Raw genomic sequence first — 25,064 nt, 5'->3', positions numbered from 1 at the left:
AAAAAGAGCGATAATTTTGAAAAAAAAATTTTTTTTTACTTTTTGCTATAATAAATTTCCCGAATATGTAGTACCAGCTTTATCTGACTTGCTACAGCTTCTAATTCACACTGTGAGAAGGTTAGAGTATGCAGCAAAATCAGAGAAGGAGAAGAGTGCATGACTGAAGGGAAGGCCGGTGGTCACCTTTAATATCCTTCTGTAAGTTTTATCTACTGTTTTCATATTTAAAGTATGTGTTAATATTAGCAAGGCCTGTAAATTAGTAAAAAGACAATAAAGCATGAAAACGTCTATTTTTTTTTCCTATCACCCTGTTCAACTCCCTCAGCAATTAGAGATCTATTGCATTTATTCATGGAGTAACCATTGATTTTCCTGTGATAAAAATACGATAAGGTTAAAAAAAAAAAAAAAAAAAAAAAAGCATAAGCGGTTACTTCAAAGTCTTTTAGGTAACATTTGACACAAGTTTACGTAATTATACAGCCATCTCCAATTTATGTGCCCGGCTATTCTCTGGATAATTTTAATTTCTTTTTAATGTTGATCGTTTATAATGGTAATAATCACTTCTAGAGTGAAGCACTCACTGCGGTTAATGCTCTGGACAATTGGCTGTAATTATAAGTTAATTATTGGCCGTCAGATTCTGTAAAATGATTTTGCTGTGTACAGACTCCTTGCAGATAGAGGTGCTCTGCCGGCAGGTCACCCAATCCTCTGTTTTCAGATCCACTAAACGTTTTAAATGTAAGGATAAGAAAATAGCCTTAGGCCTCATGGACACTGGCTGTCAAAAAAGCCACTTTTAAGGATATTTGACTGTTTTTTGCCTCTAAATGTCCCTCCATGTTAGCCCATTTGTCCTTGCACACCTAGGTGTTTACAGGCATTTAGAGGCAAAAAAATCAAACATTATTTGCCCGTTCAGGAGAGGAGCATTTCAGAAGACCGTGTGTATGCAAGACAAGTTTGAGCCAACATCCGTCGGAAATAAATCCAGGATTTTGTTGTCGGAATGTCCGATCATATGTATGCGGAATTACTATGATAAAAAAACTGATTTAGCTTAACCATCCCTTGTCAAAAGGTCAGTAAATTTATCTCGAAAAAAAAAAAGAATTCACAGCTGGTATACAGGAGGGCCCAGTGCTGAGGCTTGGCTTGGGTAAGAGACTGAATGGTTTGACATGGCGAATATATATTGTTGTATTTATTAGTTTTATTTTTTATTCTCTTGAATTGGTAATTTCAGCACTGTTTATATTATGTACAATATTTATCTTTTCTGTTATCGTATTTGTTTTTGTTTTCTCCTTTATAGTGATGATTGTCTGAATTAATCCCCTGAGGAAGCCCATTTGGGTGAAACATGTCAGGATAATATACATCTTATCATCACCTACCCTCACTATACCATCTATGATGTGATATAATGACAATCTGCTAACCTCCTTCTTTTTTATGTACGATGATTTTAAGATGTACTAATAACATTTGTTCAATTTGTAATGATTCCTTGATACTATTTATGACCAAAGCATGGCCAAAAATCCAGTTAAAGAACTTCCTGTGCATATATAAAGAACATGTATTACTCCAACTATGATAAAAAACCTAATTTAGACTTGTCACCTAACTTGTCAAAAAGAATTGTCAATATAACTCACTGTATCCACAAAATGAATATATATGTATCGGTGTCAAAAAGAAGAAAAACCACGATTAAAAAAAATTTATTAAAAATCGGTACCAATCATACAGTAACATTCATACTATTAAAAAGCCATGTCTACCTCATCTATATGCTTTTAACCATGACTACAAATAACAAAACTCATGTATTGGCCCCCGCCCCCTGGCTCGTATTGCCACTGTAGGGGATTATGCGTATGCATGGTCCAGTAATATTGGGCTAATACTCCTGCAAACAGATGTTCCAGTATAGTTCTTTTCACTATATGACTCCACAAGGGAATATGAACTTTCTGGATATAATCAATGAAGGCTCACATAGTTCACATAGAAAACGATTTGCCTAGATGGGGGTAAAATAGCTGAGTGTAACCAAGGAAGTTGCAGTGGTCCAGGGGAGGTCCAATATTCAGGGATCTAGGTGTATGGTGTCATATGGATGTAACCAATAGGGTCAAATAGCACAAAATTCCATACCCCGAACAAACCTCCGTCACACTGCAAAGTTAGTAACTTCGGTAGGGTTACACAACAGTCTCGAGCTACCAGTCCCAGTCCTAAGGGGACCAATTATGATCCAAAGTGATAATGCACAGAAGATGATCAACAAAAGTCTCACATCTAGGAAAGGTGTAAGTATACTTATCAGGTCCTGTTGTTCACACATATCATTGGATTAGTGAAAAAGACATCCATTGCAGGGTATACTATTCCATATGTGTCATAGTAGAGGGGTGGACTCTGGCGTAACCTGGCCAGTCTCTGCCAGCTAAGGAGAGTGCGGTCTGCCACCGTGCAATGTTCTCCAGGCTTAATTTGTTATGGGCTCTTTTGTCCAATGGTCTACTGTCCAGGATCTTATTGATGTTTGTATGCCCTTGTCATGGGGTATGGAGGAGTACAATGCCTCTATGTCTAATGTCACTCGTAGTGTGTCCTTCGGTAACATCATGTCATGTAGTAAGATTAGTAAATGTGACGTGTCCTTCACATATGAAAATTGACTCCATACAAAGAGCTACAAAATCTTGTCTATGTATTCACTAATTTTCTCAGTGAGATAATTGGATGACCAACGGGGTCGTCCACAGACTTGTGGACTTTGGGAAGTGCCTAAAACACTGGCACCTTCAGGAAGTCTACTTTGAGGTATTCAACTGTTTCTTTATCAATCAAGTGATTAGCTCGGGCCCCTTCTATTATGGTGAACAGTCTTTTTTTTGTTCCTTCCTTGACTGATACTGGGAATAGGGGTATACCACTGTCTATTGTTTAATATTCATTGACACTTTCTCAAAATATCTAGTCCTATCCATCAGAATAATACCCCCCCCCCCACTTGCTTTAATAATCAGGTCTGTATTTAGGCGTTATGATTGCAATGCAGTCCTCTCTTCCTGTGAGTATCTGGTGGAAAACGTTCCCATCTAAGTTTCCTAACAACGTTGGTGAGCACTCTCATGAAGCAGGCCACTCCAGAGACTACAGACAAGGGGGGAAAGGCTCTGGATCTCTTGTACAGTCCCACATGCCTGAGTTTTGTTACTTCCTTGGGGCTAACTCGGTTATCATCAGTACCTCCACACATCTCCAAAGCTGGATTCAACATAAATTCTGTAAAGTCCTCCTCACTATCATCCTCTTGTTCTCGTCCTGCCTCCCACAAATCTATTAGATTCCTGAGAGTTCGATATTCACATCTGGTCAGACTCGACCAACCCCCCCAAGGGTTCTAAGGGGGTGCTAGTCTTCTTTTGTCATGTACAACCTGAAAAATTTATTTCATAGTTACCTTTCCTTTCTATTTCCTTGCAAATAGATAAACATCTTTCACTATGTCAAATAAATGGCCTTTCATAGTGGGGCAAAAAGTAAGACCTTTGGCTAAAAGTGAGATCTGTGTGTCTGTTAATTTGTATGTGGATAGATTTAGAACCTTTAATACATCTTGTCCCCCCCGAAGTCACATACTTCCATCCCAAATTTTTTGTTACAGGGGTATTGGGTAGACTTGCACCGTGAGAGACTGGTGGTGTGGAGTAAGGGGTTGGGGGATTGTGTACATCTATCATTAAGGTTGATTAAGGGAGTCCCCGTCTGCACTTACGGGTTCTCTCATCTCGTTTTTTGGGAATTGTTGATCTCTCACTAATCCACCCCCCATCCACCCCATCTTCTGATTGGGACATATATGTATTGTCTAGATATTCCAACACTTTGATGTTTCTCTTTTGTGAATTATTTTCATTATGTCTACTCTGACCCCTCCCTCTTCCTCTACCCCCACGTGGTATTAGTCCACGTCCACCACCCCGTGAGGGTTCAGATTTCAGATTCGGACTGACTGCTTTCCTCATTTGTATTATAATTTGTGCAAAAATGTCCTTCTTTATTAGTACCATAGGTAAGATTCCATTTATAGGTCTTATTCGTAGTATAGGCAAATCTGTCCCTCTCTAGTTTTAAACTTTTACTGTTCGCTATTTCTTTGTTTTTTCAATAGAAAGACAAATAACTTTCTCCTTCTGTATGCGTGTTGGTCTCTGTCTGAAGGGAATTAAGAGATCCAGAGTTTCCTGTATGTTTTTAAAAATTTAAAGTAACTGATGCTCGTAAAAATCAACCAATAATACAATCATATTCCTTGTACATTGTTGTAAATTATTCTCCCATTTTGTTTTAAAATCACTCCTGATCTCTCTATTTTTAGGAAATATCTGGATTCTTAATCCCTTTAGATATATACTCTCCTGAATCTATTAACCAAAGAAGTAAATGTTCCATCATATATCTCGACTTTCTTTTATAAAGGTCTTTGAGTTTGAATAGCAGCATGTTCTGCTGCCTTTCCTGTAAACCATCCTTGGAAACACCCTAATTCTGCACCTTCAATTTACTAAACATGTCCTCCAAAAAAAAAAAAAAAAAAACAAGTTATATTGTATAAATCGAAGACACCTTCCAAAACCCAAATTATATTATATATCTAATCTCAAGTGGCATTATGTATTGAGGGTCATGAAAAAGGACTAAGTCCTCAACAATATGAATAAAGCACTAAAAATAATAAATAGCCCTCAAGATACTGCCTTATACAAGATTACAGAAATACAAAACATGAGATTGTGCTCTAGGCAAGGAAAGGGACAGGTGAGTAGGATGGGAGCTATCGGTAAAGAACACGTATTACTCCAACTATGTTAAAAAACCTGATTTAGCTCAACCATTCCTTGTCAAAAGGTCAGTAAATCTATCTTGAGAAATCCACAGCTGGTATACAGGAGGGCCTGCTCATTAAGCAACCTCTTGGAACACAGCGATATTTCTTGGAAACCCCCTTGCTATCCTGTGAGAACAGGCATCACATGATGTGGGAGCTGCGAGTTTTGCCCCTACATGATAGAGGGGGCGATTCTCTACAGCTACCGATGGGCAGGCTCTTGAAAAGCAGACAGAAGGCAAATAGGGATGAGCTTCGAGTTCGAGTCGAACCCATCATGTTCGACTTGAACATCGCCTGTTCGATTGTTCGTGGAATTGCGAACATTATGGGCCATTCACGCCAAATTCGAGTGGCGCGTCATGGCCCATAATTCACTGCGGCATCGCAGTGCATTGCTGGCTGATGATTGGCCAAACATGCACTATAACCCGCATGCTTGGCCAATCACAGCGCCGTCTGTACAGAGAGCCGTAATTGGCCAAAGCCAGGGTGGATTTGGCCAATTATGGCTCAGGGGGTTTAGTACACGCCCCACACTATATTATGCCGCCTGCGTGACGGCCTTGTGTAGTGTGTTGCGGCGGCGGAGAGAGATAGACAGAGAGACAGTGTCATTTGATTTAAGTTAGATTAGTTAGAGTAGGCAGGCGAGTCAGCTAGCTGCACTTACAGTGTATTGTGTATACATATGCATCCTAGGTGTTGTATATAAATAAATATATATAAATATATATATATATATATATATATATATATATATATATATATATATACTGTATTCAGTTTAGCTAGATCCGTTCCTGTTATTCTCTTCCTAATATACTGACAGGCAGGCAGGTGTTTTTACAGTATTTACAGTTAGTGCACTGTGTCCTTTGCACAGTGTGAACCTAAAGCTACCTGAAGAAAATTGGTGGTGTTCTTCTGATCCTATTAGTACCACAGGCAGGCAGCTGCAGTATTTACAGTTAGTGTACTGTGTCCTCTGCACAGTGTGCACCTAAAGCTACCTGAAGACAATTGCTGGTGTTCTGATCTTAGTAATACCACAGGCAGGCAGCTGCAGTATTTACAGTTAGTGTACTGTGTCCTCTGCACAGTGTGCACCTAAAGCTACCTGAAGACAATTGCTGTTGTTCTGATCCTATTAATACCACAGGCAGGTGGCTGCAGTATTTACAGTTAGTGTACTGTGTCCTCTGCACAGGGTGCACCTAAAGCTAACTGAAGACAATTGCTAGTGTTCTTCTGATCCTATTAGTACCACAGGCGGGCAGCAGCAGTATTTACAGTTATAGCACTGTGTCCTCTGCACAGTGTGCACCTAAAGGTACCTGAAGACAATTGCTGGTGTTCTGATTCTATTAATACCACAGCTGGCCGTGTTGAGCCACAACATGCCGAAGACTTGGTAGAGTGAATGACGAAGCCGTCCTCATCCTCCTCATCCTCTCTCACCCAGGCTCAGGGTACTTTGTCTGGCAAAGCAGCTGCCAATGTGGCCTCTTCCCTCGGCTCAATGGCATCAGTCACTCCTTCCCTAGCCCCACCATGTCCTCCTGAGGAGTTCCCCGAACTGTTTGACCACAGTGTTGGGTACATGCTCCAGGAGGATGCCCAGCGTTTTGAAGGCTCTGATGATGGTACCCAGCTAAAGGAAGGCAGTAACGTGAGCCCAGAGAGAGGGGGTGCCCAAGAAGGACAGCAATCTGGCAGTCATTATCCCCCAGCTGTAGCATACTGCCAGGTTTGCTCCAGTGATGAGGAGGGAGGGGATGATGAGGAAGTCACTGACTCCACGTGGGTGCCTGATAGGAGAGAGGAGGAGGAGGCACATCTCCAACGAGGCAGGATGTCCTCCAGGTGCCAGCTTAAGGGCAGCACACTGACTGCATCACACCGCAGAGCTCCGCATGTGCAGGGCGCTGTTGTCTCTGTGCGTTATTCTTTGGTGTGGGCCTTTTTTTGAGACGAGTGCATCAGATTGCAACGCTACTATTTGCAACATATGTCTCAAGCGTATTTCACGTGGCCAAAACATCACCCCCTTGGACACCACATGCTTGACCAGACATATGTCGACCTGCCATACAGTTCGTTGGCAAGACCCACACCAAAGAACAAAGCGGACCTCTCCTTGCTCCTCATCAGCTGGGATCTCCAACCCCACTATACCTTCAGTCCTCTCTGAAACCTGCACTGAGAGGAATGAAGGTGTAGAATTAAGTGTGTCACAGCCAAGTACTTGCGGGCAATCTGCTATCGGTACACTGACATCAGATTGTACCAGGCAAATTTTCCACCCCAGCTGCTGCACAGCCGAAAGAAGTTCACTCCCAGCCATCTACATGCCCAGTGGTTGAATGTTAGCTTGGCTAAATTGCTAGCACTTCAACAGCTGCCTTTTCATTTGGTAGACTCTGCCCCCTTCCGTGAGTTTGTGGAATGTGCGGTTCCTCAGTGGCAGGTTCTCAAATGCCACTTTTTCTCACGGAAGGCGATTCCGCCTTTCTACTGGCATGCGGAAGGCAATGTCCTGGCCTCGCTGGACAGGGCAGTCAGCGGTAATACGCTCACTCATGGTCCAGCAGGCATGGACAGGAATGTTACCTATCTTTCACCACGCACTGGGTGACTCTTCTGGCAGCTGGGAAGGATGCAGGACAGGGTGCAGTAGTGTTGGAGGTTGTTCCGCCACCACGCCTCCAAAATTCTACTAGTTGTGATTCTGCCACACCTCTCTCCTCTTCTTCTTCCTCCATGACCTCTTCCTGTCATGATTTGTCCTCGGAAACCAGCGGTGCTCCTTAGGCGTTCAAGGGGCTACGCAAGCATGCAGGCAAACAGATGCCATGCGGTGCTTGAGCTTGGGGGACAGGAGCCACACTGGAGCAGAGATTCTGTCAGCTCTGCAGGGGCAGGTTCAGAGGTGGTTGACGCCATGCCAGCTTAAGCCAGGAATGGTGGTTTGCGACAATGGCACCAACCTCCTCTCCGCCCTCCAACAGGGACAACTGACCCATGTGCCCTGTTTGGCTCACATCCTTAACTTGGTGGTGCAGCGGTTCTTGGGCAGGTTCTCAGGCTTACAGAATGTCCTGAGGCAGGCCAGGAAAGTCTGTGTTTATTTCCACCAGTCATATAATGCCAGTGCTCGGCTGGCTGACCTCCAAAAGGAATTTAACCTGCCCAAGAATGGCCTAATCTGTGACATGCCCACCAGGTGGAACTCAACGTTGGCCATGCTGCAGCAGCTGCACACGCAGCAGAGGGCCATCAATGAGTACCTATGCGACTATGGCACCAGGACAGGGTCAGGGGAGCTTGTTTTTTTCCCCACGCTAGTGGGCTATGATCAGGGATAAATGCACTGTCCTGTCACCATTTGAGGAGGCCACGAGGATGGTGAGCAGTGACAGTATGTGCATCAGTGACACTGTCCCTCTTGTCCACCTGTTGGAGCACACGCTGTGTGGAATAATGGACAGGGCACTTGAGGCAGAACAGAGGGAGGAAGAGGAGGACTTCCTTACCTCTCAAGGCCCCTTTTATCCAGACAGTGTTCCTGCGTGCCCGCTGATCACACAGAAAGAGGAGGAGAATTGTGTCAGCATGGAGGTGGAGCCTGGCACTCAGCATCAGCAGCAGTCTTAAAGGGATCATTTACAGTCCGAAGAAACCCATGGACTTGTACGTGGCTGGGAGGAGGTGGCTGCGGATCATGTCGTCCTTAGTGACCCAGAGGACTCTGGACCGAATGCCTCAGCAAACCTATGCTGCATGGCCTCCCTGATACTGCAAAGCCTGCGGAAGGATCCTCGTATTTGTGGTATCAAGGGGAGGGATGATTACTGGCTGGCAACCCTCCTTGATCCACGTTACAAGGGTAAGGTTGCGGACCTTATCTTGCCGTCGCAGAGGGAGCAGAGGATAAAACATCTTCGGGAGGCCTTGCAGATATGCTGAGTGACAATCCTCTTCCTCCTCAATTTTCATGCTGATAGCTTGTAAAAACATTTTTGGTTCTGGGCACCGCCACCAGTGGCTAAGGCCCAATTTTTCTGCCCCTGGGGGCGGGTAATTACAATTTTTGAGGCAATACTTTGCAGCAGGGCTCATTCCTGCACTCCAACTATAGTATCTGTGTGGGGTTGCAGTGTTGTGGCACCAGCACCAGTGCCCAAGGCCCAATTTTTCAGCCCCTGTTTAACAGGGGCGTATAATTACCATTTTTGATGCAATACTTTGCAGCAGGGCTCATTCCTGTGCTCCAACTATAGTATCTGTGAGGGGTTGCAGTTTTGTGGCAGCAGTGGCTAAGGCCCAATTTTCTGCCCCTGTTTAACAGGGGTGTGTAATTACAATTTTCGATGCAATACTTTACAGAAGGGCCCATTCCTGCACTGCAACTAGAGTATCTGTGAGGGGTTGCAGTGTTGTGGCACCAGCACCAGTGCCCAAGGCCCAATTTTTCAGCCCCTGTTTAACAGGGGCGTATAATTAAAATTTTTGATGCAATACTTTGCAGCAGGGCTCATTCCTGCGCTCCAACTCTAGTATCTGTGAGGAGTTGCAGTTTTGTGGCAGCAGTGGCTAAGGCCCAATTTTTCTGCCCCTGTTTAATAGGGGCATGTAAGTACAATATTTGATGCAATACTTTGCAGCAGGGCTCATTCCTGTGCTCCAACTAGAGTATCTCTGAGGGGTTGCAGTGTTGTGGCAGCAGTGCCTAAGGCCCAATTTTTCAGCCCCTGTTTAACAGGGGCGTATAATTACAATTTTTGATGCAATACTTTGCAGCAGGGCTCATTCCCGTGCTCCAACTATAGTATCTGTGAGGGGTTGCAGTGTTATGGCAGCAGTGGCTAAGGCCCAATTTTTCTGCTCTGGTTTAACAGGGGCGTGTAATTACAATTTTTAATGCAATACATTGCAGCAGGGCTCATTCCTGTGCTCCAACTATAGTATCTGTGAGGGGTTGCAGTGTTGTGGCACCAGCACCAGTGCCCAAGGCCCAATTTTTCAGCCCCTGTTTAACAGGGGCATATAATTACAATTTTTGATGCAATACTTTGAAGCAGGGCTCATTCCTGCGCTCCAACTGTAGTATCTGTGAGGGTTTGCAGTTTTGTGGCAGCAGTGGCTAAGGCCCAATTTTTCTGCCCCTGTTTAATAGGGGCGTGTAATTACAATTTTTGATGCAATACTTTGCAGCAGGGCTCATTCCTGTGCTCCAACTAGAGTATCTCTGAGGGGTTGCAGTGTTGTGCACCAGTGCCCAAGGCCCAATTTTTCAGCCCCTGTTTAACAGGGGCGTATTATTACAATTTTTGATGCAATACTTTGCAGCAGGGCTCATTCCTGCGCTCCAACTATAGTATCTGTGAAGGGTTGCAGTGTTATGGCACCAGCACCAGTGCAGTGCCCAAGGCCCAATTTTTCTGCCCCTGTTTAATAGGGGCGTGTAATTACAATTTTTGATGCAATACTTTGCAGCAGGGCTCATTCCTGTGCTCCAACTAGAGTATCTCTGAGGGGTTGCAGTGTTGTGCACCAGTGCCCAAGGCCCAATTTTTCAGCCCCTGTTTAACAGGGGCGTATTATTACAATTTTTGATGCAATACTTTGCAGCAGGGCTCATTCCTGCGCTCCAACTATAGTATCTGTGAAGGGTTGCAGTGTTATGGCACCAGCACCAGTGCAGTGCCCAAGGCCCAATTTTTCTGCCCCTGTTTAATAGGGGCGTGTAATTACAATTTTTGATGCAATACTTTGCAGAAGGGCTCATTCCTGTGCTCCAACTAGAGTATCTCTGAGGGGTTGCAGTGTTGTGCACCAGTGCCCAAGGCCCAATTTTTCAGCCCCTGTTTAACAGGGGCGTATTATTACAATTTTTGATGCAATACTTTGCAGCAGGGCTCATTCCTACGCTCCAACTATAGTATCTGTGAAGGGTTGCAGTGTTATGGCACCAGCACCAGTGCAGTGCCCAAGGCCCAATTTTTCAACCCCTGTTTAACAGGGGTGTATAATTACAATTTTTGATGCAATATTTTGCAGCAGGGCTCATTCCTGTGCTCCTACTATAGTATCTGTGAGGGGTTGTAGTGTTGTGGCACCAGCACCAGTGCCCAAGGCCCAATTTTTCAGCCCCTGTTTAAAAGGGGCTGAAAAATTGGAATAAAAAGGAATAAAATGACTTTTATTCCTTTACAAATATCATTTTGTGCAGGGACTGTTCTAAGCACGGGAAACATGCGCCACTTTACAGGCATACTATAGTCACCCCCCAGGTACGATATTTAAAGGAATATTTCACTTTTATTTTTTCACTTTAAGCATCATTAAAATCACTGCTCCCGAAAAAACGTCCGTTTTTAAAACTTTTTTTTGCATTGATACATGTCCCCTGGGGCAGGACCGGGTCCCCAAACCCTTTTTAGGACAATAACTTGCATATTAGCCTTTAAAATTAGCACTTTTGATTTCGAAGGTTCGAGTCCCATAGCCTTTAACGGGGTTCTAAATTTTGCGCAAACTTTCGGTCCATTCGCAGGTTCTGGTGCGAACTGAACCGGGGGGTGTTTGGCTCATCCCTAAAGGCAAACTGTGGCACCATGGAGGTAGTGTATGTTATTTTTTTTGCTTCTGTAACTCGTACTTTGTTGGAAAGACCATGAGAACTGTACGTAAATGGTTTCAGCAGCATATCTATGAAATTAAAACCTATCACCTGAAGGCCCCAATAGTAGGCCACAAAAACTGAAGATTTGAATGACAGCCTAAGTTTTGTTCCCTTCCTGAAATAAACTCCAGTAGGCACTCACTGTATATATTAAGAATATTGACAGTCTTTGTTTTTTATATTGACATTTAATATGGTATTGAAATATGAGTATTAGCCACCATGGTATTACTAATACTTTGGGTCTTTTGGAAATACTATGGGGGTTATTCACTAAAGGCAAATCCACTTTGCACTGCAAGTGCACTGCAAGTGCACTTTCAGTGCACTGAAAGTGCACTGAAAGTGCACTTGGAAGTAAAGTTGCTGTAGATCCTAGGGGGACATGCAAGGGAAATAAAAAACAGCATTTTAGCTTGCACATGATTGGATGATAAAATCAGCAGAGCTTCACCTGATTTCAGAGCTTCCCCTCAGATATACAGCGATCTACATCGACTGCACTTACAAGCGCACTTACAAGTGCACTTGTAGTGCAAAGTGGATTTGACTTTAGTAAATCAACCCTAATATGTTATTTGTCTCCCTTTTATGGAGACTTTGGAGTGAGCTTACACTAATGTCATCATATTTAAATATCCACATTTTGTGGCGTGGTCCATTGAACCTGCGCCGCCATGTGGGGTGTGAGGTGGCGCAATGGCGTCATGTACTTGGTGGTGTGTGGCGCATGTGCGATCGCAGCGGGCACATGCGCAATACGCTGTGGCACACACGCGATGCATGAGGACGTACAAGATTGTAGCCATTTTAAGCCCGGAGAACATACATGGTGGCAGACGGCGCTCTCCTTAGCCTCTGAAGCAGCTGGCAGAGACTGGCGAAACCGGTCAGGTTACGCCAGAGTCCATCTCTCTACTATGACCTGTTTGTCACCTACATGACACCTATGGAACGGTATACACTGCAATGGATGTCTCTTTCACCAATTCAAGGATATCTGTGAACAACAGGACCTGGTAAGTATACATACACCTTTGCTGGATGTGGGACTTTTTTTTATCATCTTCTGTGCATATTCATTTTGGGTCATAGTTGGTCCTCACAGGACTGGGACTGGAAGCTCAAGACTGTTTTGTAACCCTACCAAAGTAACTAACTTTGCAGTGTGAGGGAGGTTTATTCAGGGTAAAGAATTTTGTGCTATTCAACCCCGTTGGTTACATCCATATGACACCATACACCTAGATCCATGAATATTGGACCTCCTCTGAACCACTGCATCTTCCTTGGTTACATTTAGCTATTTTACCACCATCCAGCCATCATTGATTATATCCAGGAAGTTCATATTCTGGTGTGGAGTTATATAGTGAATAGAGACCAATATTACTGGACCATGCATACACATAATTCCCTTGAGTGGTAAGACACGTGACAGGGGGCGGGGCCAATAGCCAATACATGTGTTTTGTCATTTGTAGTCATGGTTATACGCATATAAATAAGGTGGACATGGTTTTTTAATAGTATGAATGTTACTGTATGATTGGTACCGATTTTTAATCTTGGTTTTTCTTCTTTTTGACACTAAGAAATATATATCATTTTTGTGGATACAGTGAGTTGTAATAACAATTCTTTTTGACAAGAGATGGTTGAGCTAAATCAGGTTTTTTTTTTATCATAGTTGGAGTACCACCTTCAAAATACCATCCCAACTCAAGAAACATACAGTACATGCTTGAATTCCTATATCCAAAGGACTAACCCCCAGTATGGGGATACAGTTCTAGGCCATGTGTAGGAATGTAGAGAGCGATCATGCACCTGTCTCAAAAACCTCATTAACATCTGCTATTCCATGTAAACAGAGCAGTTTTTTTTTAATTTCCAAAAAAACAAAAAACAAAAAAAATTTTTCCAACTTCAAATTATTTAGAGGGGATAAAGTGCTTTTTCATTGCGAAGGGTATTTTGAATTTCTATTGCAGTTATAAACTGTATATAGGTTGAAAAAAGACACAAGTTGGTCTAGTTCATCAAATATAAATACAATTTTAAAAAAGGGATTTTAATATCAAACATGTCATACTTACCTGCTTTGTGCAATGGTTTTGCACAGAGCAGCCCCAATTCTTCTCTGCTTGGGGCCGGTGCTCCTGCCCCCCCCCCCACCCTTTTACCAGTGCTCCCATAGCATGACGCTTGCTATGGTGGCACTTGTGCAGGCTCAATACCAAGCTGGGCTCTGTGTGTCAAATTGATACACACAGCTTGGTCCCCCGGTCCCTCCTCACAGGATTTGATTGACAGCTGCCGGAACCAATGACTCCTGCTGCTGCCTCCATGTCCAGTGAGGGGAGAGAGCCATTTCTGTCAGGCACAGTGCTGGATCGAGATTGGGCTCAGGTAAGTATAAGGAGTGACTGGGGGGGGGCTGCACATAGAATGTTTTTTTACCTTAATGCTGTGAATGCAGCATTAACCTCCCTGGCAGTATGATTATTTCAGATTTTAGGTGCTGAAAGCGGTACAATTATTTTGCGTTGAAATTTGGCATTTTATATTGTAGGCCTGTAATTCTTAGGAATAATTCACTTAAATCTGTCCAAACCAGAGTCTAGTAGACATCCCGGGAATGATAAAGTTTGAAAAACGAAATCATAAACTATAATATAAAAAAAAACTATAAATAATTATACCAAATAATAATATAATAATAATAAAAATTATTCAATAATGTAATCAAATCAAAAACACTGAAATTTGCTCAGTTGCAGAATTGTCGCTTTCATTACTTTTAGTGTTTGGTGACGGATTTCCCCACAAATCACTATCACTCAATTCTGCGAGTGATTCTAATTCATTATCGCTGTTTTCTAGCTGGTCTAAAACCACTTTTGATGTAATGTTTGGTTGCTATGGACAATCTCCAGTTTCCAGGCAGAAAGAACAGTTTTTATAATATAAAACTGCATGCAGGGCACTGGACAAACCACTAGGGACAAAAGGGATGTGTAATTATTAGATACAGTACTGTAATCTGTAAGATTACAGTAAACTGTATCTATACTGTGTGTTTTACTTTTTGAATTTGGTGCCGAACTCCATCCCCGTGCGTCGCAACGCTGGCAAGAAACAGAGCTCGGCACTGTGAATCGAGAGAGACGCGGCGGCTTGCAGATCACAGCGGGAAGACATCGCAGGATCCAGGGGACAAGGTAAGTAACCTCTACATGGATCCTGCGATGCGATCCCGAGTCTGGCTCGGGGTTACCGCTAATGTTACTGAAAATCCACCCCGAGGCAGACTCGGGAATACCGCTAGGGGGGTTAAAACAACCTTCTGCCTTCCTGTTGAACCAACCAAATTTTGATTCTTCTATGGGCAGGCTGGCTGTACTGAAGTCAATCTATCGATTAAATGTAACATTTTTCTCAACTAAATTAATTTCTAATGCCCCGTACACACGGTCGGATTTTCCGATGGAAAATGTCCGATCGGAGCGTGTTGTCGGAAATTCCGACCGTGTGTGGGCTCCATCGGACATTTTCCATCGGATTTTCCAACACACAAAGTTGGAGAGCAGGAGATAAAATTTTCCGACAACAAAATCCGTTGTCAGAAATTCCGATCGTGTGTACACAAATCCGACGGACAAAGTGCCACGCATGCTCAGAATAAATAAAGAGATGAAAGCTATTGGCCACTGCCCCGTTTATAGTCCCGACGTACGTGTTTTACGTCACCGCGTTTAGAACGATCGGATTTTCTGACAACTTTGTGCGACCGTGTGTAGACAAAACAAGTTTGAGCCAACATCCGTCGGAAAAAATCTTAGGATTTTGTTGTCGGAATGTCCGAACAAAGTCCGACCGTGTGTACGCCCTATTACAGTGTATGTGGTTTTCGTTCATAAAGTCTATTCACTCCAAAACTAAATGCTAAAAGCAAACAAAATTTTGAATTGCTAGTACTAATAATTTTGGTATGAATGTTCATACAAATATTCATATGTACTAGTGTATACCCAGCTTAAGTTGGCATGCTCCTGAATATGTGTTTTTATTATTACTATACAGGATTTATGTAGCGCCAACAGTTTGTGCAGCACCTTACAACATGAGGGCATACAGTACTGTTACAATACAATTCACCACAGGAGGAATCAGAAGGCACTGCTCCTTAGAGCTTACAATCTAAGAAGGAAGGGTCAAGTGATACAAAAGGTAATAGCTGTGGGGGATGAGCTAATGGAGAAAATATGTTAGGTGGGGGCAGAATAGGCTTCTCTTAACCACTTGCCGACTGCCTCACGACGATGTACATTGGCAGAATGGCACGGGCAGGCAGAATCACGTACCTGTAAATGGGATCATTTCCCTGCCTCTGTATAGTGCACAGAGGCAGAGGAAATGATGTCATCTCTCCTCGGCTCAGTATTTTCCGTTCCGGCACCGAAGAGAGAAGACTGCAATGTGAGTGCACCAACACAACACATCACAGTAGAACATGCCAGGCACACAATACACCCCCCTTTACCCCCCGATCACCCCCCCCCGTCACACTGACACCAAGCAGTTTTTTTTTTTCTGATTACTGCATTGGTGTCAGTTTGTGACAGTTAGTGTGGTAGGGCAGTTAGTGTTAGCCCCCTTTAGGTCTAGGATACCCCCCTAACCCCCCCCTAATAAAGTTTTAACCCCTTGATCACCCCCCGTCACCAGTGTCGCTAAGCGATCATTTTTCTGATGATCACTGGTCACTGGTTACGCTAGTTAGGGAGGTAAATATTTAGGTTCGCTGTCAGCGTTTTATAGCATCAGGGACCCCCATATACTACCTAATAAATGTTTTAACCCCTTGATTGCCCCCTAGTTAACACTTTCACCCATAGGTGAGCACAGCCTATTGCATTAGGGTGTGCACCCCAAAAGTCAAACACATTTGCATGTATATATATACTGACGGTGTCAGCAGAGCAATGGACGGTGTCAGTGGGGAAGAGATTGCTTGCAGTAGTTTTTATTTTTTACAATTTTTTACTTTATCTTAAAACATTTATGGAGCCTTTAGGATGCTTTGGTGAAAAGTTATGGGTCTTAACAGAGGAAATCTGCACCACACGGGGTGATTAGGGTGTGCCCAGGCACACCTGGCACACCCTGTGCGCACGCCTATGCTTTCACCACTGATCACCGTATAACCGTTACGGGTGATGCTGGTTAGTTTGTTTATTTTTTATAGTGTCAGGGCACCCGCCGTTTATTACCGAATAAAGGTTTAGCCCCCTGATCGCCCGGCGGTGATATGCGCCGCCCCAGACAGCGTCAGGTTAGCGCCAGTAGCGATAACACCCACGCACACAGGATACGCCTCCCTTAGTGGTGTAGTATCTGAACGGATCAATATCTGATCCGATCAGATCTATACTAGCGTCCCCAGCAGTTTAGGGTTCCCAAAAACGCAGTGTTAGCGGAATCAGCCCAGATACCTGCTAACAGCTGTGTTTTGCCCCTCCGCCCGGCCCAGCCCAGCCCACCCAAGTGCAGTATCGATCGATCACTGTCACTTACAAAACACTAAACACATAACTGCAGCATTCGCAGAGTCAGGCCTCATCCCTGCGATAACTAACAGTTTTTTTGGTAGCGTTTTGGTGAACTGGCAAGCACCAGCGGCCTAGTACACCCCGTAGTCAAACCAGCACTGCAATAACACTTGGTGACGTGGCGAGTCCCATAAGTGCAGTTCAAGCTGGTGAGGTGGCAAGCACAAGTAGTGTCCCACTGCCACCAAGAAGAAGACAAACACAGGCCCGTCGTGCCCATAATGCCCTTCCTGCTGCATTCGCCAATCCTAATTGGGAACCCACCGCTTCTGCAGCGCCCGTACTTCCCCCATTCACATCCCCAACCAAATGCAGTCAGCTGCATGAGAGGCATTTTCTTTATGTCCTCCTGAGTACCCCTACCCAACGAACCCCCCCAAAAAAAGATGTTGTGTCTGCAGCAAGAGCGGATATAGGCGTGACACCCGCTATCATTGTCCCTCCTGTCCTGACAATCCTGGTCTTTGCATTGGTGAATGTTTTAATGCTACCATACACTAGTTGAGTATTAGCGTAGGGTACAGCATTGCACAGACTAGGCGCACTTTCACAGGGTCTCCCAAGATGCCATCACATTTTGAGAGACCCGAACCTGGAGCCGGTTACAGTTATAAAAGTTAGTTACAAAAAAAGTGTAAAAAAAAAAAAAATATATAAAATAAAAAAAAATAGTTGTCGTTTTATTGTTCTCTCTCTCTCTATTCTCTCTCTATCATTCTGTTCTTTTTTACTGTATTCTATTCTGCAATGTTTTATTGTTATTATGTTTTATCATGTTTGCTTTTCAGGTATGCAATTTTTTATACTTTACCATTTACTGTGTTTTATTGTTAACCATTTTTTTTGTCTTCAGGTACGCCATTCACGACTTTGAGTGGTTATACCAGAATGATGCCTGCAGGTTTAGGTATCATTCTTTTCAGCCAGCGGTCGGCTTTCATGTAAAAGCAATCCTAGTGGCTAATTACAAGCAGTAATTGTCTTCTGTGTACTTCTGTGCACTGTCTTCTGTGTTTTTCTCTGGCTCTCCTGTCTCAACAGGGAACCTGAGAATGCAGCCGGTGATTCAGCCAGCTGACCATAGAGCTGATCAGAGACCAGAGTGGCTCCAAACATCTCCATGGCCTAAGAAACAGGAAGCTACGAGCATTTCATGACTTAGATTTCGCCGGATGTAAACAGCGCCATTGGGAAATTGGGAAAGCATTTTATCACACCGATCTTGGTGTGGTCAGATGCTTTGAGGGGAGAGGAGAGATCTGGGGTCTAATAGACCCCAATTTTTTTTAAAAAGAGTACCTGTCACTGCCTATTGCTATCATAGGGGATATTTACATTCCCTGGGATAACAATAAAAATGATTAAAAAAAAATGAAAGGAACAGTTTAAAAATAAGATTAAAAAGCAAAAAAAAATTAAGGAGAAAAAAAAAAAAAAAACACCCCTGTCCCTCCCTGCTCTCGTTCTAAGGCAAACGCAAGCGTCGGTCTGGCGTCAAATGTAAACAGCAATTGCACCATGCATGTGAGGTATCACCGCGAAGGTCAGATCGAGGGTAGTAATTTTAGCAGTAGACCTCCTCTGTAAATCTAAAGTGGTAACCTGTAAAGGCTTTTAAAGGCTTTTAAAAATGTATTTATTTTGTCGCCACTGCACGTTTGTGCGCAATTTTAAAGCATGTCATGTTTGGTATCCATGTACTCGGCCTAAGATCATCTTTTTTATTTCATCAAACATTTGGACAATATAGTGTGTTTTAGTGCAATAAAATTTAAAAAAGTGTGTTTTTTTCCCCAAAAAATGCGTTTGAAAAATCGCTGCGCAAATACTGTGTGAAAAAAAAAATGAAACACCCACCATTTTAATCTGTAGGGCATTTGCTTTAAAAAAAAATGTATAATGTTTGGGGGTTCAAAGTAATTTTCTTACAAAAAAAAATAATTTTTTCATGTAAACAAAAAGTGTCAGAAAGGGCTTTGTCTTCAAGTGGTTAGAAGAGTTGGTGATGTGTGACATAAGCTTCTAAATGTTGTGCATAAAATGCCAGGACAGTTCAAACCCCCCCCCAAATGAACCCATTTTGGAAAGTAGACACCCCAAGCTAATTGATGAGAGGCATGTTGAGTCCATGGAATATTTTATATTGTGACACAAGTTGCGGGAAAGAGACAAATTTTTTTTCTTTTTTTTTTGCACAAAGTTGTCACTAAATGATATATTGCTCAAACATGCCATGGGAATATGTGAAATTACACCCCAAAATACATTCTGTTGCTTCTCCTGAGTGCTGGGATACCACATGTGTGAGACTTTTTGGGAGCCTAGCCGCGTACGGGACCCCGAAAACCAAGCACCGCCTTCAGGCTTTCTAAGGGCGTAAATTTTTGATTTCACTCTTCACTGCCTATCACAGTTTCGGAGGCCATGGAATGCCCAGGTGGCACAAACCCCCCCCCCCAAATTACCCTATTTTGAAAAGTAGACACCCCAAGCTATTTGCTGAGAGGTATAGTGAGTATTTTGCAGACCTTACTTTTTGTCACAAAGTTTTGAAAATTGAAAAGAGAAAAAAAAAATGTTTTTTCTAGTCTTTCTTCATTTTCAAAAACAAATGAGAGCTGCAAAATACTCAACATGCCTCTCAACAAATAGCTTGGGGTGTTTACTTTCCAAAATGGAGTCATTTGGGGGGGGGGGTTGTGCCACCTAGGCATTCCATGGCCTCCGAAACTGTGATAGGCAGTGAAGAGTGAAATCAAAAATTTACACCCTTAGAAATCCTGAAGGCGGTGATTGGTTTTCAGGGCCCGTACGCGGCTAGGCTCCCAAAAAGTCCCACACATGTGGTATCCCCATACTCAGGAGAAGCAGCTAAATGTATTTTGGGGTGCAATTCCACATATGCCCATGGCCCGTGTGAGCAATATATCATTTAGTGACAACTTTGTGCAAAAAAAAAAAATTGTCACTTTCCCGCAACTTGTGTCAAAATATAAAATATTCCATGGACTCAACATGCCTCAAAGCAAATAGCCTGGGGTGTCTACTTTCCAAAATGGGGTCATTTAGGGGGGTTTTGTGCCATCTGGGCATTTTATGGCCTTCAAAACTGTGATAGGTAGTGAGGAGTGAAATCAAAAAATTACGCCCTTAGAAATCCTGAAGGCGGTGATTGGTTTTTGGGGCCCCGTACGCGGCTAGGCTCCCAAAAAGTCCCACACATGTGGTATCCCCGTACTCAGGAGAAGCAGCTAAATGTATTTTGGGGTGAAATTCCACATATGCCCATGGCCTGTGTGAGCAATATATCATTTAGTGACAACTTTTTGTAATTTTTTTTTGTCATTATTCAATCACTTGGGACAAAAAAAATTAATATTCAATGGGCTCAACATGCCTCTCAGCAATTTCCTTGGGGTGTCTACTTTCCAAAATGGGTTCATTTGGGGGGGTTTTGTACTGCCCTGCCATTTTAGCACCTCAAGAAATGACATAGGCAGTCATAAACTAAAAGCTGTGTAAATTCCAGAAAATGTACCCTAGCTTGTAGACACTATAACTTTTGCGCAAACCAATAAATATACGCTTATTGACATTTTTTTTACCAAAGACATGTGGCCGAATACATTTTGGCCTAAATGTATGACAAAAATTGAGTTTATTGGATTTTTTTATAACAAAAAGTAGAAAATATCATTTTTTTTCAAAATTTTCGGTCTTTTTCCGTTTATAGCACAAAAAATAAAAACCACAGAGGTGATCAAATACCATCAAAAGAAAGCTCTATTTGTGGGAAGAAAAGGACGCAAATTTAGTTTGGGTACAGCATTGCATGACCGCACAATTAGCAGTTAAAGCGACGCAGTGCCAAATTGTAAAAAGTGCTCTGGTCAGGAAGGGGGTACATCCTTCCAGGGCTGAAGTGGTTAATAGAAGGGTTTTCAGGGATCGTCTAAAAGCAAACATAGTAGGAGATAGTCGGACAGATTGGGGTAATGAGTTCCATAGAAAAGGAGAGGCTGTCACGTACCTGAAGGGAAACTGAAATGATGAGGTCAGCCTGTCTTGTATCTCCAGCCCAGGTCCTGCTGAGGGTGGAACAGAAGGAGCAGAGGGACAGGAGGAAAACGAGTGCCTGCAAATGAAGACCTGGAAGCTTGTAGCAGGAAGTTGCAGCTGGTCGCAGGACCGTAGTCGCAGACACTCAGGTGGCAGTGTTGAGCCAAGCAGGGAACAGGAGCAGAGTCACAAGAATAGCTGGGTTCGGTAGCAGACAGGCAGCAAGGTACCAAGGCATCAGGCAGAAGCAAGGATCAGGAGACAGTAATCAAGTATAGCAGAGTCCAGAGGCAGGGTCAAGGAAAGCCAAGTTCAGCAACAGGTATCAAGGATAATCACAGGATTCAAGGTATCAGGAGCACAGCTGAAAACCAGTCAGCACTGATCAGTGGTTAGGGCACTTTTTAAGTAGGCCAGCAGGTGGCAATTGGCACTAGGGACGCGTTCCTGCACGTGCATGCTATCCTCCGTGCACGCGCATAAGCGCCAGTGGGCATTTGAAGTCACCCGTGATCGCTCACATGCGTGCGAGTGTGCGACAGACGTTTTCCAGTGGTTTGCTTATAGAGGCTCAGGAGAAGTTCTGGAGACCAGCATGGGAGGAAGTGATGAGGGAGCTAGAGAGTGGGATGTCTTGGGAGGAATGAAGAGAATAATTTGATGGGTATTTTGAGACTAGGTTAGTGATGTAGCTAGGGGCCAAGTTGTGGATGGCTTTGTAAGTTGTTGTTAGTATTTTGAATTTAATTCGCTGGGCAATTGGAAGCTAGTGGAGGGATTGTCAGAGAGGAGTAGCAGACACTGAATGGTTGGTAAGGTTGATGAGCCTGGCAGCAGCATTCATGATGGACTGAAGAGGGAATAGCCTATGTAAAGGTAAGCCAATGAGGAGGGAGTTGCAGTAGTCGAGGCGAGAGATGACCAGGGAGTGAATTAGAAGCTTTGTGGTGTCATTGGTTAGCAAGGGATGTATTATGGAGATATTGTGCAGGTTGAGGCAGCAAGCTTTGGATAGTGATTGAATGTGGGGCTGAAAGGATAGTTCAGAGTCCAGGATTACACCTAGAACCTGGGGACGGGTTGATAGTTGTGCAATCGATCTTGACAGAGAAGTCAGGTGAAGGCGCACGTGGGGGAGGAAATATTACGAGCTCGGTTTTGACTAGATTGAGTTTGAGGAAGTGGTGTGACATCCAGGCAGATATGTCTGTTAGTAAATTGGTGATTTATAATATACTTTTGTCCCATCGCTTAGTGCACTTGTTCGATGTATGTCAATGACTATGTTAACCATTGTTTGTTCTTACTGCTGTTTCTCTACTTAATAAAATTCTTGTGAAAGAATAAAAACTTTGCTGGCAGGTGTCAGGAGAATGAACCTATAATGAGCTGCCTCTCTGGCCAATAAGGACTCTAGGTTAGCTTGTACTGTAAACTTATTTTTTAGAGTGTTAAAAAAGTAATTTTTTAAATTAATTTTAAAAAGTTTTTATGTGACCTTTCAATTTATATATGTTTGGATTATTGTATTACATGTAAGGATTTGCCACCGGTAGCTACTACAGTCTCTTTCTAAAGCTGTAGAATTTTTTTTTTTTTCGGAATGTTCATTAGATTTTCTAATCATTGGTGGGGTCAAATCAACAATCATTTTGTTTGTAGTGATGAGAACATTTAAAAGGGCAGGATGGAACATTTTTCTCAAAGCAACAAATTGCTAACAGTGAATGCGGTTTTCAATTTTAAAAATGTACTGATGAGATTTTTCATCTGAACGTTCGTACAAAAATCTACCAGTGTATGACCAACTTAACTGCCTAATTAAACAACCTAATTGTTGAGATAAGATACCAGCTATACAGGGAGTGCATTGTTTTTAATAAGCGTTGCAAAGTGGGAAGAAAAGTCTATACATAGAAGCAATAGGGTTGATTTATTAAAGGCAATTACACTTTGCACTACAAGTGCACTGCAAGTGCACTTGGAAGTGCAGTCGCTTTAGATCTGAGGGGTAGATCTGAAATGAGGGAAGGTTCTGTTGATTTTATCATCCAATCATGTACAAGCAAAAATGCTGTTTTTTATTTTCCCTAGCATGTCCCCCTCAGATCTGCAGCGACTACACTTCCAAGTAAATGAACCCCAAGGTCTTGCAAACATTAACACATAAAATATATATATATATATATATATATATATATATATATATATATATATATATATATATATATATAATATATATATATATATATATATATATATATATATATATATATATATATATATATATATATATATATATATATATATATAATATATATATATATATATATATATATATATATATTAATATTATTTACATACCTTATTCTTTTTCAAGTGTATCTAACAAAATAAGGCTATACTTTACTTTTTAACCACTTCGCCCCCGTAGGACGTTTAGGAACATCCTTGACTTTGTACAGTAATATCTGAATGATGCCTGCAGCTACAGACATCATTCAGATATTGCCGTTTTTACCCGGCGATTCCCTGCACCATAAGAATGATCATAGCGGCTGTTCCGCCACTTGATCGTTCTTACGGGCGGCAGGGGGGGGCGTCCCCCCTCCAGCCGCCTTCCGGTGCTTCTACCAACTCAACGCTTCCTTCGGTAAGTCGGAGAACAGATCTGCCGACCCCAGATGGTGACGATAGAGATTTCTGGCGGACCAGATGGTCGCCAGAGTCTCTATGATCGTTCGGAGGCCGGACGCGATGTTATGAGGTCACGCCCAGCCTCTGCATTTAAAAAAAATGGCGACTCCACGGCTGGGAAGCCGTGATCATTTTTTTTTTTTATTTTAGGCTTCCCAGCCTAGAGGTGAGATATGGGATCTTACTGATCCCATATCTCACTGTAAAAAGAACAGATCGTGGCATATTCCTATTACAAGGGATGTTTACATTCCTTGTAATAGGAATAGAAGTGATCACATTTTTTTTTTAAAGTGTCAAACTAAAAAAAAAAAGTCAAATTAACAATAAAAAAAATTAAAGCGCCCCTTTCCCCGTGAGCTCGCACGCAGAAGTGAACGCATACGTAAGTCCCGCCCACATATGAAAAACATGTTCAAACCACACATGTGAGGTATCGCCGCAAACGTTAGAGCAAGAGAAATTATTCTAGCCCCAGACCTCCTCTGTAACTCAAAACATGTAACCAGTAAAAAATTTTAGAGCGTCGCCTATGGGGATTTTTAAGTACCAAAGTTTGGCGCCATTCCACGAGCGTGTGCAATTTTGAAGCGTGACATGTGGTATCTATTTACTCGGCGTAACTTCATCTTTCACATTATGCAAAAAAATTGGGCTAACTTTAATGTTTTGTTTTTTTTTTAAAGCATGAAAAAGCGAAAAATTGCAGCGCAAATACAGAGATAAAGTTGCAACAACTGCCATTGTATTCTCTAGGGTCTTTGCTAAAAAAACATATATAATGTTTGGGGGTTCTATGTAATTTTCAACCAAAAAAATTGTGAATTTTACAAATAGGTGAGAAATGTCAGAATTGGCCTGGTGCAAAGTGGTTAAGCAAATATGCTTTTATTAGATGGCCTTGGTGGGCCATACTCTTTTTTTTTTTTTTACTCAAATACCTATTTTATAACTTGCTGAGATTAAGAAATTAAGCATAACAGCAGGGCAAAAACTATAACCTTTCCTGCAGGAACATTTGCTCTGAATTCCCTTCTGAACAGACATTAAGTCTGAAGGCCTATTCATGAGACCGCATGATCATTTC

Source organism: Aquarana catesbeiana, linkage group LG04 (genome assembly GCF_042186555.1).
Source record: "Aquarana catesbeiana isolate 2022-GZ linkage group LG04, ASM4218655v1, whole genome shotgun sequence".
NCBI lineage: Eukaryota > Metazoa > Chordata > Amphibia > Anura > Ranidae > Aquarana > Aquarana catesbeiana.
Note: the sequence above shows the minus strand (reverse complement) of the source record.